The following is a 17,838-nucleotide window of genomic DNA, read 5'->3' as shown; positions in this document are numbered from 1 at the left end:
CCAAACAAATGCTGACTTGCTTTGTGGTTTAGCAATATCTTATTTACAAACATGAAGAATTTTTTTCCCTGCTTGCTTGGTGGTAATTTCTTTGAATGCCCTCATTGTCTCCCTGTTTTCAGAGCACACATCCCTTGGCAGATCTGCAGCAACACTATGTGCATGTTTTCGCTACAGTTAAAAAGTGGCAGCAGTATTGTAGAGATACAACAGAAATCTCTGGTTTAAAGTAATCATAAACCATAACTCAACACTTCCCTTACTGATTTGCAGCAAGGTAAACCAATCCCTGCTGAATCCCAGGCTGCACATCCAGCTAGTCTTTCTGCAAGATAGACACATCCTATGGCCCAGGCTTCCAGGGTTTGAAGAGCCTGGAGGATCCGGTCCTAAATAGCTCACTAAAGGTCATGAGGAAAATCTGAACAGGGTGTGGAAACAGGTCTTCCAATACACAACCCAGCACAACAGCCCCTGGGGCATATTTTTCTCAAATTTAATAGGTGATGGACCTCATGAGGTGATGGCCTCATGAGATCCCACCTGTAGTACTGTGTCCAGCTCTGGGTCTCCCAACACAGGAAAGACATGGACCTGTTGGACCAAGTTCAGAGGAGGGTCACAAAGATGATTGGGGGCTGGAGTACCTCTCCTATGAAGAAAGGCTAGGAGAGTTGGGGCTGTTCGTCCTGGAGAAGAGAAGGCTCTGGGGAGACCTTAGATCACCTTTCAGTACCTAAAGGGAGCCTACAAGAAAGCTGAAGAGGGACTTTTTACAAGAGCAGGTAGTGATAGGACAAGGGAAAATGACTTCAATCTGCAGGAGGGGAGATTTAGATTGGATATCAGGAAAAACTTCTTTACCGTGAGGGTGGTTAGGAACTGGAACAGATTGCCCAGAGTTGTGGATGTCACACCTCTGGAAGTGTTCAAGGCCATGTTGGATGGGATCCTGAGCAACCTGGTCTAGTTGAAGGTGTCCTTGCCCATGGCAGGAGGGCTTAGAACTGGATGATCTTTAAGGTCCCTTCCAACCCAAACCATTCATTCCATGATTCTCTTATTATGTCCCTTAAATTTTCTTCCCTCTGTAAACGTACATGGGAGCAACCTTAGTTTGTATAGGCCAGGGTCATAGCTCCAGAAGTAGTTGGAAAGCAAATCCCAGGGGAAAAGAAGGAGCTTCATTGGGCAGAGGAATGCTAATTCTATGGTCCACAGATCTTAAATGTATGTGTGTTCATATACTACAACTCAAAGGTGAGTAAAACAACTTGCATGACAGTGATATATGTAGGAAGGCTGAAAAAAATATAATCCCTGTAAAACAGAAAGGGTGAACAAAACACAGAGAAGTAGAAGAAAATGGGGATTTGTCTGCTCAAAGTAGGACCTTGTCAAGCAGAGGCTGATAGGGAAAAGGAGGCACCTGGCAGGAGTAGAAGGACTTGCAGAGCATTCTCACTCAAGAGAGACCTGGGAAGGCAGCATGAGAAGAGCAATGGAAAAGAGCAAGGAAGGCAAATTATGTGTTGTCTGCAGAGAGCTGCTACAGAAGAAAGTCCAGCTAACCTTTGCCAACTGTACTCTGGCAGATAGGTACTCCTTGTGAAGATGAAACGTAGCACACGTGGCTCCAGACACAAAAGCATCCTCTGAAACGTAGCACACGTGGCTCCAGACACAAGAGCATCCTCTGCATCATCTGTGGGGGGGCTCTCCAGCGTCCACAGGGAACAGACACACTCAAGAGCAAATCAAGTCTCATTAGGGACAGCTCTGGTGAGTCCTGGAGCAGATCCTGGCAGGTGCTTGTCACATTCAGGATGTAGTGGTTCAATATGCATGTATTAACACTGGGGAAAAATAAGGGTAAGGTTAGGGTAAGGCAATCACTTTCTTAGTAACATCGAGTTCACACATCTCCCCACTTACTAAACCAGCAATATTTTAAAACAACCTTTTTATTTTCCACCATGCTTGGAACCTGAGGTCTTATTTCTGCTGTCACATCCAGTCTGCTGAGAGAGGCAGGTTCTGTATCATAGTCTGTGATATGATTTTCTGTTTGTTCTTTTGAATGACTTTGCCCAAAGGGGTGATAATAAAAAAATGTGAAAGCTGGTGTCAAAATAATTTCTCTGAGCCTGGAATACACACTTTTTTCATTATTCTTGACATTCTCTTTTGTCTTTTTTCTCCTCTCCGCTTACGTTCAGTATTAAAGCAAAGTAAAACACATAGTACAGATAATTCTGCTTTCAGATTTCTTGGCTAGCGTTGGCCCGCTCTCAAGTGGATATGTGGGACCTCTGAACATTGCATATGGTCTTTATATTCCTGTGATTCATGAAGACACATGATTTTCCATTCACAAGTGCACAAGAGCATGGTCATATGACTCCTGCTATTGGAAGTCCTCCTGCTATTTAGCCAGAGCCAACAGCTACAGAAGCATCCCAGAAGCAATTTAATCCAGCACCAAACTTAAAAATAAAAAGAAATGCTCAATATTGTCATACAGATTATTCAAAACAGATCTTATTGGGTCCTTCCATTCTACTGGCCAAGTGGGTGATGCTTCCAAGAGAAGGGGAGCTAACCCATTTCTTCAAGCTTGTTATTCATTTGGGTGGAAAACTGGGATTTGGAAGAGCTTTAGGAACAGACCCTCCCTCCCTCTGATATTTAGGTGGATGTCAGGGATGTCTGGTGTTTTCTTGGTACATGATGTGGTGAAGAAAGGAAGAGGGCCCATGTTGCTGTAAGGCTGCTTACGTGTGTTGTCGGGTATTCACTGACCCTGTGACACAGTCTATAAGGAAGTGCCAGTGTTAATGCTCCCACTCCATCTGTGTGGCTCTTGGATGTCCTTAGTGCATAGGGAGCAGGAGCCAAATGGCAGCTAAGCAAGGTTGGAAAGGATCAAGAACAGATGATGTTGTTCCAGAGATAATCCTCAAATAAGGTTGTTTTAGGCAGAGAACTAGTCTCGTGGTGATACCATACTGACACCCAACCGCTGGCAAAGGGGTTTCTCCACCTCTCAGCCCTCTTCGGCTTTTTCCAAATTGTTTCCTCCCTACCTCAGATTTCCTGTTTTAAAGCCAGCTGTGAGGCACCTGGTCTGCTTCTAAACACACAGGTATTTCATACATTTAACAAAAGCAGAGGGCTGATTTTTGAACGAATGCCATCGTTTTGACATTTGCATTTGAGAAATAGCATCTCCAAACCTGTATGTCAGGGATGACATCTCAGGATCAGATGTGGTTTGGCTGGAACCACGGCATTGTTCCTGGGCATGGCTGCTTCTCCCAAAGGCAGAGCAGCGTAAGGATTTGTGCTCTCAGTCTAAATAAAACATAAGCTGACATATTTTCAGTCTTTAGTATAGACAGTTCAGCAGTACTTTAAGCAATATATTAGATGATGTACTGACATGGAGGACACAGTGGTGCAGCTCCCACATCAAAGACAATGAAAAAGGTGGGAAAATGACAGATGCTCCATATGGGGTTCTTCAATCCACCTATGTCTTTAACACCCACAGCTGAAAAATGGTTCAAATGAAAATTATTGTTCACTTTGGGTTCCTGGCAGACCACAGTGCCACAAAGCTTGTAAAAATGAATTGGATGCCACAGTCAATTGGTCTTAGCTACTGAAGTCACTGCAAAAGTAGGATTTGCCTCGTGGCTGAAACAAGGGGTTGGGAATCTGCTGGCATCTGTTAGTCTCTACCACTGATTTGAAATGGTGGCTTGGGGCAAGGCTTTGTTTTCCTCCTTGTTCTCCTGCCTCCACCAAATATTATTTCTGGTCTTGCAGAAATGCTGGTGCTGGGAAGTTAGCAAGGTGTACTGAGAGCCTGGCACAACACGAACCCTGCTGCAAATTCCAGGGACTGTTCACTGCAAGGACATGGGTTAAGTAAATGTGCTGGTTTTTTTCATTGTGGCTGTTTCTGTCTGTCAGCAGCAGTGGGAACACAGCAGTGAATGCATCATCACTGTTCTTTGATGCAATGGAGGAGCTGGACCACAGGTTGAGCATGGGAGGTTTCTGAAGGCGGGGTGCACAATTGGTTTTTACATGGAGACATACATATTTTCCTGGCATGGGTGATGCACACAACGTGAACAGTTCAGAGAATTGCTTTGAGCAGACACGATTTGCAAATAATGTTTGTTTTGTTTCGAAACGAACATGAAGTGATTGAAAAGCACGAAGGTATTGGCAGTGCCACAATGAGAAAATTATAAATGCACTCGCACAAGAGGTGTTGACTGAGTTCACATACCAGGGCACCTCTGAAGCTCAAATTTGTGAAAGAAAAAAGAGAGCTGTGTCTTCAGATCCTGCAGTTTTTCAATGGGTTTTGAGTGCCCAGGACCTTTCACCATTTTAAAATACCTAACGCTTGATATTTGGATTTAATAAAAAAATGGGCATTGATGCACTTTCTTCAGGTTGATTTAGTGGTTTCTGGATTGGGCTGCAGAGTCAAGGAGATGCTGTCACTGAAAGTCAAATATTGATGTTGGTGGATGCAGGGTGGCTGTGGCCTGTCTGGCTCCCAAACAGTGAGGCTGGCAGGAGTGGCCAGGGATGGATTGCACCAGAGCAAGGGATCAGGCGTGCTCCAGAGGACAATAAATCAGCCACTTGTAATTAGGCTGTCAGGAGGAAGACTGTTTCCCCATTACACAGCACACCGTTTATTTTTTACAGAGTTTATGTTGTTTAGGTTCTTTCTCAATGTACAGAATTGCATTATTTTTTTTTTGTTCCAAATCCAGTCCTGTAGTTCACCAGACAATTCCTCCCAGCAGGTACTTCTGATTAATAGAAAGTGCTGTGAGGTCTCTTCAGGACACAAGGATGACTAACTCTGCAGCAAGTATCTCCAGCATAGATCAAGCAATGAGATTCAACGGAAGGACCTAGAAGCAGGTTCTGACCTCCTTTACACCAGCTGGAGTCTCAAGTAACTCCAGGAGCTTCAAAGGCTTTATCTGTCTTGTTTTAGTATAAATAGTCCAAAATCTAAGGTCACCTCCCTGCTGTCAGCAGCAGCAATTGTTTCACATTGCAAGGGTGGATCCTAGCCTAGCTGGGTTTGGGATGATCTCTGTTTTTTACACCACTCTGGCAAACAAGGTTCAATTTGGAGAACCCTGGCCCACATTGAGTTGTGCCTTACCATAAGATCAGCTTTTTAAGCATGCAAAATATGAGGTTTTCCTAGGTGGGCTGCCATCTCACCTTTCTCTCAGTACAGTGAGTCAGAAATAGGACCTGATCCATCCCTTGCTGGCACACAGGTGGAGGGACCGGTACCTGAGATCATTGGATAGAAATGGCCTGAATTATGCCCTTCTTCAGTTCTTAACAGAAACAGTGACTTGGATAAAGGAGGAAGAGGAGGAGAGCAACTAGAGGGAAGATTTCATGAATAAATTTGGGTAATTTCAGTATATAATTTAGGGTTTATTACTGTTATTACATATATTTTGGATTGGACACACACTACTCAGATCCTCACTACTGCAGTCTGGAAATATGAGGAGCTATCTTGACGTGTTAGAGAGGGACACAGCTATGTTGCTGCATTATTTTTTAGAACAAATGTGACCTTTTTTCTTTTTTGCCAACTTCGCCTGCAGGAAGACTTTGGCCATCCCTGGGTTTTACATTACCTGCAGAATGAGTCTCATTTTCCACCCCAAGCCTTACGTGGCAGGATGTGATTGTCAGACACTGCTCTACTTGCTCCATGCACATGCTCTGACAGCACTGACATGTTTATTATGATTAATAAACATTATTATTCATAGCACAGTGGCAGCTAGAGATTCTAATTATGCATTAGAGCCCTGTTACTTTAGGCCTGGTAGAAACTCATAGGAAGAAACAGTAATTTAAATAGACAAAGAATGTTATTACTGTTTTACAGGTGAGACACAGAGAGATTTGAGAATTCATCCCATGCCTCACAGGAAGCTTTGCAGAATCAAAAGCTGAACCTATATCCCCCAAGCTCCAACCTCTAATTTTACTGAGACGAAAATGCAGAAGGAAAGCCACTTGCATACAGTCAAGTGCATCACAGGATACACACTCATTCTCTCAGCCCCATAGAGCTGAAGCACTTCAGGGTTTTTTTTGTTTGTTTTTGTATTTCCCTTTCCTGGTGATTAATTCTTCTTTTCTTTTTTGACTTACAGCTTATGAGTCACTGTTGTACAGAGAAACTTCTCATTCAAAACAAATGGAGCTCAATTTTAATCAGGAAATCAAACAGCATTTCTTTTTCTTTTTATTCTTTCTCTCACTTTTTTTATATCAAAGCAGTACCAGATTGGGCCCTACAAAAAAACCCCCAAGTTCCATGTGGACTAACATTTGATTGCCTTTTACTGCACCCAGTACCAGTTTCTTTCCACAGAGGCTAGTGTGAAGCATTTTAACACCTTTCTACTGATGGATTTCCTCATCCTGCTGGCAGTGGGTTTTGTCATGATCATATACAAATACCTCAGTAAGTTCTCTCTAGTTCATTTAAGCTTGAAGTGATGTCTTCATGATCTCTGCTGCGAAAACTCGATTGAGATTCAAATCTGCCTTGAAAACTGTTGTTTTCCTGTCCTGTTGTTCCTGAGAAATTTGCTGACCACTGTGACCTTCTGGGGGAGCAGCTCGAGAGCCACCTCTGTATTCTGGCCTATATCTGACCGTGACTGTGCCATCGTGTTTTTCCCTGTTTATCCCTGTGCTTGAACTTATATTTTCAGCCTCCTCAGGTGGTTTGCTTTCTAACAGAAATTACCTTGCAGTTGTACCTTGTGTGAGGAATGAAATGGGGAAGGATTATTTTCATATCAGCATTTGCTTTCCTCTTTCTCTTAGCTGCCATGCTTCATTTCATGTCATCCTCAGCCAAGCAGGTGCAATAACAACTTGCCAGTCTACACCATGCTATGGGTCCTGTCCCAAACACCTCTAGGCTACAGCCTCTATAAAACCTTTGGCAGACCTGTGGGCCAGATGGGGACATTCAAGCACTTAGCACATAACCTGGGACTGTTCCTGGTGGCATTTCCATGGATGGAGAGAAGTCATCTGTTCTTCCTCCAGAGGGGCAGCATCTTTAGGATACCAAATGCAAGTACAGACAATGGCTCGAGATATAACAATGTGCAGTTATTAATTTCCCACACAAAAAAGCTTACAGTACCGACTCCCTCTGCAAAGATGACCATTCAGCACACAGAGGTGACTTTCTGGCACTGCTGGTCCCCCAGCCCACGTATCACTTGGTGTGGATATCTTTTAGAGGTTATAAATACATGGGTGCCAAGACACTACCAATTCGTTCAAGGACATGGACTTGTGGGTTGTTATGTCTCCTAGGTACTGCAAACCAGAACAGCAAAGTGCTTTCCTCATTATGATGTTAATTTTTGCAAGGGAGGCAAAACAAAGCAGACTTTTCCTAAAGGAAAGAGCAGATGGGAAAAATCTCAAGGCATGCTGCATTTTGAGTAAAAAGAAGTCATCATGAATGGCTGGATTTGAAGGCAAAATCTCAATATGATTTAGTCTGCTCTCTCCTATTCCCTTTATTTAAGGACAACAGCTGACTGCCTTTCCACTGTATTTCAGAGGATGCCTCAAATGCATATTTCAACACCAGGCATCTGCTCCTTCCCAAACACTGAACAGCCACAGCATAACACTGTTTATAGCTGTGAAGTTCAGGGGCATTAAGCATCCAAACCAAAAAGACTTTCAGGTGGATATTCAAGTTTAGAGGCACTTGAAAATTTGTGATGCCTTGAAGACAAGGGACTTTTTCTTTTCTTTGGAGAAATGAGACTGTTTAACTCTTCCTGATCAGTACTGAGCATATCAAACATCCATGGATTTAACCACAGATGCCAAGTAGCATCTGGAGAGTACATTGGCTGTGAAGCAGCATGTTCAGTAACACTGTTGAAAGACTTGGAGCCTGCTCATCTGTCCCTCAAGGACCCGCTGGACAGAGAGCTTGACATTCTTCTTGCACCTTCCACCTCTCTTGGGCATGATAGACTCGGCTTCTCCTGAAAGCAAGAGTCGAGGCTCTTGTGGACCATCCACTGAGTACACACAAGGAAGGGAGCTCTTGTGCCATTTCCCATCCAGCTTCCTCATGAATATACATTGATAGACTGTAAGGAAAAACTGAGCTTACAAACCCCGGGCTGTTTGATTTACCTTGACAACAGTTGTGTTGCAGTTCCTGTATCTTCGTGGTTTTGCTTTCTCTGTGCTTTGGCATTTTAAACCAGTGGCTGATGTCAAAACAGAGTTGGGCTTTCCCGAATTTTCCACTTTTGATGGCAATCTTGTCAGACTTCTCAAACCACAAAGATGTATGGGTGGTGAGGGTTCTCTGAATGGCCAGACACTGCAGGGAGTGGTGCTGACTGTTCATTTATGTGTCACTCTGAGTCACTTGCTGAACCCATTGACAGAGATGGGAAACCGCAGTACTTGTCAAGGTACAATGTTCTGAATTAAACAAAAAAAACCCCACTTTGGATTCACAGATGTTAAAACCTCTGGGGAGAAAACATTGTTATTTGAAATGAAAAATTATAAAAAGCAAGCTCCACTGGATCAAGGAGTCCGCTGGAGAATAAAGCTGAAACATGGTGCCAGATCCCTTAAAACACTAAATGAGGAGTTCACCAATTAGCAATGTATGTGAACAGCTCTCTGACCTGAGTTCAGTTTATTCAGCACACATTATCTGATGGCTTGGAAGTAAGAGGGAAGTTGTTCCCAAGAGGCAGAGGGTCACTGTGATCTAATGTCTGCATTTGCAAAGCCAAGACTTGTTACTCATCCCTTAAGTGCCTATTTTAAATAGTATTATTTTTAAAAGTAGCCACAAGACAGATTTGTAAAGCAATTCCTTGTACAAAACCATTGGTTCCAAGACTAGTACCCACGTAGCATTTTCACATTGTAAATATAGTCTGTGCATTTCAGATTCTCCCTGTGGTAAATAATGGATTAAGTAATGAAAATGACATTATAATGAGAATGACATGAGGCTTTAATGAGACTAGAGCTAGGAAAACTAAGCCAATTTTCTGTTCTCCTCAGAAATCAGGCTAAGGTTTATCATTAACATATCATGATCAGCTTTAATTAGGTAATTAATGACAGTAGCAAGATAATAGCAAGGTGCTTGGCAATGTTATTCTAGCCAGTGTGCAGACACATCACAAAAACCTGACCTTTGTTTAGATAAGTTTACAACTCAAGAGAGAAGACTAGAACAGAAAGTCCGCAGCTGCCAACCTTGGGAGCACCCCACCTACAGGGTGATGGCAGAGTGGACTCCTCCCTACTCCCTTTCTGTTGAAGCCAAACCCTGCACGAAGAAAGACCAAAGAGGGCTCTCACTGGTAAGGAGCCTCTGGCATTCCCACCAGGAAAAGCAAGCCCCAACTTCTGTTCCTCACTCCTCATGTTGTTTATATATTTACTACCATGAAGTGGGATTGGAAAAGCTCCCTGGTGCAAGGATCAGCCAGCACTCCTCATTCCCCACCCTGGAAGAGCCCAAACAACATGCTACAGAGGCAGGGTCTCTTTTGCTTGCCTTCTCTTGCAGATCCACTCCTTTTTGCACAATAGACCAGCTACAATTAGGGAAGTATAGAGAACATTTCCTTCTCTCACTGACCTCCAGCAAACCTGTGAAGATGCTCATGTAGAAAGGGAAGCAGTGGCTTTGAAATCTCTCAGGCTGAGGGTGTGAAACTTAGGTCTTGCTGTTTCTGGGCAAGTGCTTGAACTAGCAGATTTTTATACAAAAAGAGGGAGTTACCCATTCCAAATATAGTCAGGAAGAAAAGAAATGCTAACTGGTAATCTATCCCCAAGGGTAGGATTATGGTTATGTGTGAGAGTTCTCTGCAAATCCCTGGCCTGGATGATTGCCCTTGCCACATCCTTACTGTGTGCCCAGGGGACAGCAAGGTGTGCAGCAACCTTCCCCTCTCTTCTACTCTCTGGCTTTCGCAGGAAGAAGACATGGATGTATGGTTTTGAAGTCATGACCCGCCCCAGCCAGGTCCTGGTTTGGCTGTATGGAGGACTATAAGGTGAACTGTGGTTCATCAGTGTTCTGCACTGCTAGATGTCTCAAGGTACAAGCTGACACCTAATCTGGGCTTTCAAATGAATACCTAAGTCAGAGAGAAAGGTGGCATTTCCAGGATTGACTCCTTTTTCACATTTCAGTCTGTCTGAGCAATGTCCTCTCAGCATCTCGATGATGTGGGCCCCATTCTGGGGTGCCAGTCTCCTCGTTGTGGCAGTGCTGTAGGTGCCTTAGCCCTTGTCATGCTGAGGGCCATCTGGCTGCCATTCTGTAGCCTGCCTTTCACTTGCACATTTGTACCTTTCCTCCTAAGCTGCCATAAGAGTGTTTTCCAGCTCTTCTGGGACAGCTGTTTTCCTCTGTTGTCAGTTGTTCTCGCGTTGTTCTCATGCTGTTATTCTTATGGCCTTGATCCTGCAAACTTGATACTGTTGTTAAGGTGTGTTCCCAAGGGGAGCAACCGCCACTGGGGTGAGAATCATGCCCACCCTTTATATTCTCGTTGGTGGTAGCTTTCTGTGACTGGACCCAAAAATACACAGATTAACAATCAGCAGGCATGCAACACCCACTCTGGTCAAAGTGTTCTCCCAACAGCATTGCAACCAGGAATAAAGCACAAATTCCCCCAAAACAGTTCCCGATGAAAACTGCTTGGTTATTGTAGGACATAATGCGGGGATCCTCCTACATGGAAAAGACACCCAAGCAGGGGGCCTCATTACTTGTTTTCCCAGCTGGCTGCTCAGAGAATTTTCCTTTCCTTTATCTCTCTCTCTACTTCAACACTTGTGCCTTGCTGTCACTGATAGGCTGATAACAGCAAGGGCTGTTTGATAAGATGACTGCAAATGGCTCCTTAGCTCAGGATGTGGTTACGACTGTATCTGAGAAAACTCATACATCCAGGCACTTGTCTTCACAGTTCATCATTCTTTCAACCAGCTGATTGAGAAATGTACTGAGCTCTTCCAAGAAAAGAACTCATGAGATGTTCAGCTCAACTTAAGATCAGGCCTTTAAAAGAATTTATTGTAAAGAAGACCATCAGCATCACCAGTTCTACAGTGATGGCCTGTGTTAAGATTTCATGATGTTACAGAAGTGTGGATCTGCTTCTTTGATGCAAACAATGGTGTCAGTTCATGACTGATGAATTTTTTTTAATCGCCTTTATCTTTACATCCACCCAGTAATTAAGACTTGGAAAGGGACTGTACCTATATGTTTGCATGCAAAAGATGATGCTCTGCGTGGAGTAACTGATTATGTTAGCAGTTTCAATTCTGACTGAAGAGTTCCTTGGTCCTGCCAAAACTCAGGAGTCAATCCAGCTAAGAAAGATATGATTTGGTTGTATCTTTTCCAACTGCTGTAGGAGATTGACTTCAGCCAGAGTCCAAACCAGGACAAACTGAGACAAAGCACTGGGAACACACAGATAGAGAAGGCTCAAACTGAGAGAGCCCAACTTCCCAGCATCCTGGACAGCAGCCATGAGAGGTTTATTACCATAATGATACATGAGATAGAAGGAAAGATGACTAACAAACCTTTTGCTTGAAGTTGTGGCTGAGTGTCTCATAACCAGAAACACTCAACTGCCTTCAGGTAAAACCTTCCATCAGTCCCAAAGAGCAGGCTGTTCACTGAGTGAGTAAACTGAAGCCGGGACACAGCAATTTCCCAAATCACTTGCCATTGCTGATTTCCACCCCTGGTGCTCTGAGCTCTAGCACACAGCTCTCAGTGCCCTGGCTCCAGATCAGTGTTGGCTCGACGACGTCTAACATAACTCACACATTACACATTGTCTAGGGTTCGGCTGTCATGGCTATAAACAGCAAAATAAGTCAAGATAAGAGATTACCCAGATTACTGGCAGCAGCAGAAGCCATAGAGGAACATTGGCAAGGCTGCTTTTGCTATCTGGAAGAAAGCTGAGTAGAGAGGAAAACAAGGCTCTGCTCGTACTGGAGGCACAGTCCTTGGCATCCTGCTAGGAGAGCGGGATACAAGCTGCCCTCACCCAGGATTTATGACCAGCCACCCTGTCACCTCAACAAGGCTCTGTACCACATTAGGGCATCTTCCCAAGCACAACATTTGCCCATGGCATGGCCCTGCTAAAGGTTCAGACATGCAATGGAGTCACTAAAGCCTAAGAAGGCTCCACATAGCACATAACCTTCTGCTCCATCATATGCTTACCCTGAGCTGGGGGCAAAAGGGTTATACACCTACACCCTCCACAGCTCCTATTTGCAACAGGCCAACCCTCGTTAGAAAGGGGTCAGGGTCATTTCAGAATGGGAGCCCATGGGTGCCCAGAGCAGTGGTGGGTGTCCATGACAGCTGAGCTGTTCATGGACGCACTCTCACTCCTTTGAGAATAGCAAGGAGAGCCCATTCATCCAACCCTCTTTCACTGAGGCTTAACATAATGTGTTTCACTCCTTGGCTGCCGAAGGCAAAGTGTGTGAATCAGTCAGATATTGCAGCACACTTGACATGTAGGAACTCAGCCATGTGTCTCAGCCCTCTGGGCTAACTATTGTCACAGTGTCCTTCCTCCTGCATTTATCTCGGCCTGTTTATGACCCTGTGTGCTTGGGTCGCATCAGATTTATTTTGTGCATTCCCTTGGCAGGGGACAGGTTCCCACTTCATTTTTGCCATGCATTTTTCCCTTTTCTGAGCTGCTGTGGTTTAGACTCTTTTCCTTCCATGCATGGGGGTGATTTGCTGAGCTTCAGAAATATTTTTTATGATTTCACTAAAACACCCCATTTCTGAGCCTTTCTATTAATATTCAGACGTTCCTCTATTGCTCACCATGCAAGTAATAAAGCTCTTTCCATAGGAAAGCAAACAGCTTAGCACTAAAATCTGTTTAAAACAGATAAAGTTTAAAGCCTTACATAAAAAGTGGTTCTGATTTTTTCAGTCCTCATTGTACTCAGCGGAGCATTTTGTCATTATAACTTTGGACTACAGCAAAAGAACCTTGCAATAAAAAGCTGCCATAAATTGACCTTTTGTTGCAAATTCTACCATTCAAGCATAAAGCAGCAAGAAAGGCTACATAAGCTGTGTTAAAAGTAGGTCACTGTACACCCACTGTTACCACGGCTGGTCCTGGCTGCGTGTTGCTAACCAGGTCTCTTGGTTGGAGCAGCGATAATGCACACAGGCGAGATGGTGAACTCATCACACCACTTCATACAGCATAGAAAGGCCCAGTGGTGTTGGGCGGGTGGTTGAAAACCTTGTTCCTGGGTAGGGCAGGACTCCTGGGGACCATCTATAGAGCTGCTTTCTGAGAAATGGGGAATCCTGGTAGCAGGGATGGTGTTTCTGCAGAGAGCCTGGTGGCTGGTACTGCCACCCCTTAGGTAGGTCCTGGTACTGCAGAAATGACACCAGGAGCTGGTGGGAAGCTCTACTGGTAATACTACAGCTCTAGATGCAGCAACAAAACTGCAGGTCTGCACTGCCTGGCCTAGCCAAGCCTCTCTCTCTCCCCACCGTGCTCACATCCAGAGCTGGGACAATGCGACCTGCGTGAACCTCCCTGCCATGGTGGTAGTCTTTTCCTCTAGCCCAGGGCATCTTTCCTTTCCCCAGCAAAGTCTGTTATGCTCTGGCACATACCAGGTGTAGGGAAACAGAAGGGGATGAAGAAATGACTGCTCTGGGGGGTCTCATCTCTTCCAGTTTCATTGGTTTAGTCTCCACCATCACATAAGGTCATCCAGACCACTGTAATATTAGCTCACTCTCAGATATAGAGCAGAGAAAAAGAGACTTTTACCTCTTCCACAACTGTCTGAACTGTCATTGTTTTTTCACTGTTGGTCCTCTGAAACATTCAAGTGGTCTCAATCTCTGCAGCTCCAGGAAAGTCCAAGTTAAAACAACAGCTGTGGCTTGACTCAACCTGTCCCCTTCCAGGGCTACATTCTCTGCATGATGCCTGTTAGAGGACCCCTGGGATTTTCCAGCATTGTCAACATCACTAAAGAGAAAGTTGAATCCAAGACTCCAAGAGTCAACAGGTCCTTTCTCTATTAACTCCTCTGGGTTGGCTACAGACATTACCTCAGAAAACCACCATACTCCAGGAAAATGCGTAAGTGCACAGACCTCTAAAATTCACTCTGAATTTGAGTGAACAAAGCTCAGGGTCAAATGTTTCCTTGACTCAGACCCTAACCAGCATACTATAGATGATAGGAACTGAGTGAGTCGTAATAACTCCTCAAGAGAACAATTATAACATCCGTATTTCCCCTGACTATCCAAACCTGTCTGACTCACCTGCACTAACTGGTCCAAAACAAGACTGCGTTCAAGATCCAAACTTGTCCTAGAGATTGACAGCAGACCCTGGCAGGTGATGGAGCGAAAGAGCACTTCCCCAGAACAATTCTGCCTTGTCCTCAGCTCAAGGATTTCCTGTTAAATCTTTTACTCAGCATCAGGAAGGAGACTTCATTTACTATCCTTGACATACAATGACATGATAGACTGAAGAGAAATTGTTCTCCTTTATATCTCTATTATAGACGTACACAGTGAAATAATACATAGCCTTTGATCTTGTTCTGTGTTCTGTATCATCTTTGCAGCTGATTGAAAAAAAAAAAGAGTTGATTTAAAGACATTCAAAGTAACAGAATAGCTAGATTTTACAATTTGTACTGAATTATTTATTGCACGATAAATAACTTACCTGTTTTAATAGACAATCTGTCCACCCATCCCCTTCCATGGGCTGCTGTTCGAAAGGGCTTAAACACCATCAGAGGAGAGAAGAAGCAATGGGAGCAAGATGCTGGTGCCTGGTTATCAGAGGAAGAAACAAAATGTGGAATTTGTTTGAGGTTTTTTTAATTGTAACCCTGATAGATATTAAGCAGGAAGGTTCTTCCCAATATTTCTGTGACAGTTCTGAGTGGTCCCAAATTGATGTGTGTTTCCCTATACTGAATAAACACAGCCTAGGCAGAATGGGTGCCCATTCTGCCACAGAGCCAGAACATCACAACTTCTGAGGAGCACTGTAAGGCAAGGAAAACCTGGTCTGACTGGCTTATCTGACATAGGAGGTGTTGCACTTAATGTGCATTTTCGACTAGTTTTGAAGGACCTGCACCAAAATACATTAAATACACTTCTAGATATTATATACTAAAAGGTCTGTGGCCTGTATGGCCCAGAAGACCCAAACCTAAACAGAGACTGATTAGAACAATGCTCAGCATATGAGCGCCAAACTTTTTAACTCCCCCTGAAACAGAGCTCACAGAATTTCTGTTATCTTTGTAAGCCAGACTTTCTGAAGAGTTTATGCAGTCAAATTACCTGTGTGTTCACAGATGTATAAATGCACAGGTGTGCCCACCCCACAGAATCACAGAACGGTTGAGCATTTTTGGGGACCATCTGGTCCGATACCCAGTCAAAGCAGGGGCAACTAAAGGAGTCTGCTCAGGGCTGCATCCAGTCAAGTTTTTAATATCTCCAAGGACGGAGATTCCACATCCTCTCTGGGCAAGCTGCTCCAGTGTTTGACCACTGAACAGTAAAAAAGTTATTTCTTTCGTTCACACAGAATTTCCTATATTTCTGTTTATGGTCGTTGCCTCTGGTGGTGTCACTGGGCACCACCACCGAGAAGGGTCTGGCCCATCTTACTTACTCCCCTCTTCCCTCCAGTCAGATATTTATAAACACTGATAAGGTCCCCTTCAGCCTTCTCTTCTCCAGGCTGAATAAGCCCAACTCTCAGCCTCTGCTTATATGGCCCTGAATCACCTTTGTGGCCTTTTGCAGGACTCAGTGCAGCAGGTCCATGTCTCTCATGTGCTGGGGAGCCCAGCACTGGGCACAGCACTCCAGATGTGTCTCATCAGGGCTGAGCAGAGGGGCAGGATCACCTCTTCTGACCTACTGGGAACACATGATGCATGATGCATGACGCAGACCGGGAGGTTGGTGGCCACCTTTGCCACAGGGACACATTGTGGCTCATGTGTCACTGCTCCCAATTCTTTATCATCTGCAAACATGCTGAGGGTGCATTTGGCCCCATCCTCCAAGTCACTGATGAAGAGATTAAACAGTACTGGCTCAGTATCAACCCCTGGGGGACCTCAGTGGTAACTGGCCTCCAGGTGGATTTTGAGCTGCTGATCTCCACCCTCTGAGCACAGCAGTTCAGCCAGTTTTCAATCTGTCTCACTGTCCACTTAACTAGTCTGTACTTCAACATTTTGTCTCACAGGTGTTATAGGAGACAATGTCAAGAGCCTTGCAAAATAAACAGCATCCACTGCTCTCCCTTCATCCACTTAGTCAGTCATCTCACTGTAAAAAGCTGTTGTGTTGGTCAAACATGATTTCACTTTTATGAGTTTATGCAATTACTTGGGATTATTTTCTAGGGATCATGGTGAGGCTGATCAGCCTGTAGTTTCTCAGATTCTCCATGCCCACATTGAAGATAGGAGTAACATTTACCTTCTACCAGGCCTGAGGAATTTCCTCAAGTTACCACAGCCTTTCAAAGATAACTGAGAGTGGCCTCACAGTGACATTGACCAGGTCCCTCAGTACTCGTGGGTGCATCCCATCAGATTCCATGGACTTGTACACATCTAGTCTGCCTAAATGTTCATTAAATTAATCCTTATCCATCAAGAGCAAGTCTTCCTTGCTCCAGACCTTCCCACTAGTTTCAGGCATCTGGTATTCCTGTAGGCAAATCTTGCTTGAAAGAACAAGGGGAAGAAGGCACTGAGCACTTTGACCTTTTCCATGTCCTTTGGCACCAGTTTCCTTGCCCCATTTTCATCTTATCATCACTGCAACCAGGGCTACCCCTGACTTTCATACTGCTGACCAGTTCTTCCACATTGGTAAGCATCAGATAGAGCAGAGAACTTCCTTTGGATGGCTCCTCCATGCCTGTGTCTGGAAGAGAGTTATCCTCAATGCACTTTAGAAACAGCCATGCATGCTTGTTCCAGAAGCTACCAGGGTGGTTCAAGAACCAGACCTGCAAACGTGAGGGTTCTCCCAGTTGTTGGCTGCTTCTTCCCAGTCAGGTGATCTGTAGGAGACATCTACCACAGTTGCTCACATTGGTCTGCCCTTTAATCCTGACCCATAAGCTCCCAGCTGGCTCATCACCCCTCCCTAGGCAAAGCTACAGGCACTCCTGCTGCTCTTTCACATGAAGATCTTTTCCAAATCTTAGCTGATTTCAGAGAAAGATCTATCTCAAGCATTCAAAGTTCCTGATTTTTCATGGAAAAATGTCTCCATGAGAGGGGCAGAGTGAACGGACAAACACACAACAGGACTGTGGGATGCAGGAGCTACTAGATCCTTCTTAGACAAGGGAAATCCAGTTATAGGACTCAAATAAATGGGAAAATCAGACTGCATTATTTCTACTTTGTACAAAGCAGTTCTGTATTTTTTTATAGAAGCATTGTGAGACTTTGGACCTTAAATTTCCAATTTTTCCTATTTCCTAAAAATAGGAAAAATATGAATGTAATTCTCAGAAGAAAGAAACAGCTACTTCATAAGACATCTTATGTGAGATGTTCCTTACACAGCAGGAGTCCAGATCACAAAATCATTATCCAGTCCTATCACTG

General features: G+C 44.2%; 1 long non-coding RNA gene across 3 annotated transcripts; it reads right to left on the bottom strand.

The window, feature by feature from the left end:
• Nucleotides 1-1,662: 1,662 nt before the first annotated feature.
• Nucleotides 1,663-16,068, bottom strand: LOC113948246. 3 transcript variants are annotated; one of them, XR_003528061.1, is made up of 5 exons: nucleotides 15,533-16,068; nucleotides 14,901-15,009; nucleotides 14,740-14,796; nucleotides 8,263-8,559; nucleotides 1,663-1,856 (listed from the first exon to the last, which is right to left on the bottom strand). It is a non-coding gene; the product is annotated as an uncharacterized LOC113948246 (long non-coding RNA). The 3 variants fall into 3 exon arrangements; XR_003528060.1 differs by lacking the exon at nucleotides 14,740-14,796 and adding an exon at nucleotides 10,466-10,579; XR_003528062.1 differs by lacking the exon at nucleotides 14,740-14,796.
• Between the last annotated feature and the right edge of the window lie 1,770 nt (nucleotides 16,069-17,838).

This window comes from Corapipo altera, unplaced genomic scaffold (assembly GCF_003945725.1).
Source record: "Corapipo altera isolate COAL_440 unplaced genomic scaffold, ASM394572v1 51, whole genome shotgun sequence".
NCBI lineage: Eukaryota > Metazoa > Chordata > Aves > Passeriformes > Pipridae > Corapipo > Corapipo altera.
The sequence above is the reverse complement of the archived record's forward strand: the minus strand, read 5'-3'. Positions and strand labels throughout refer to the sequence as shown.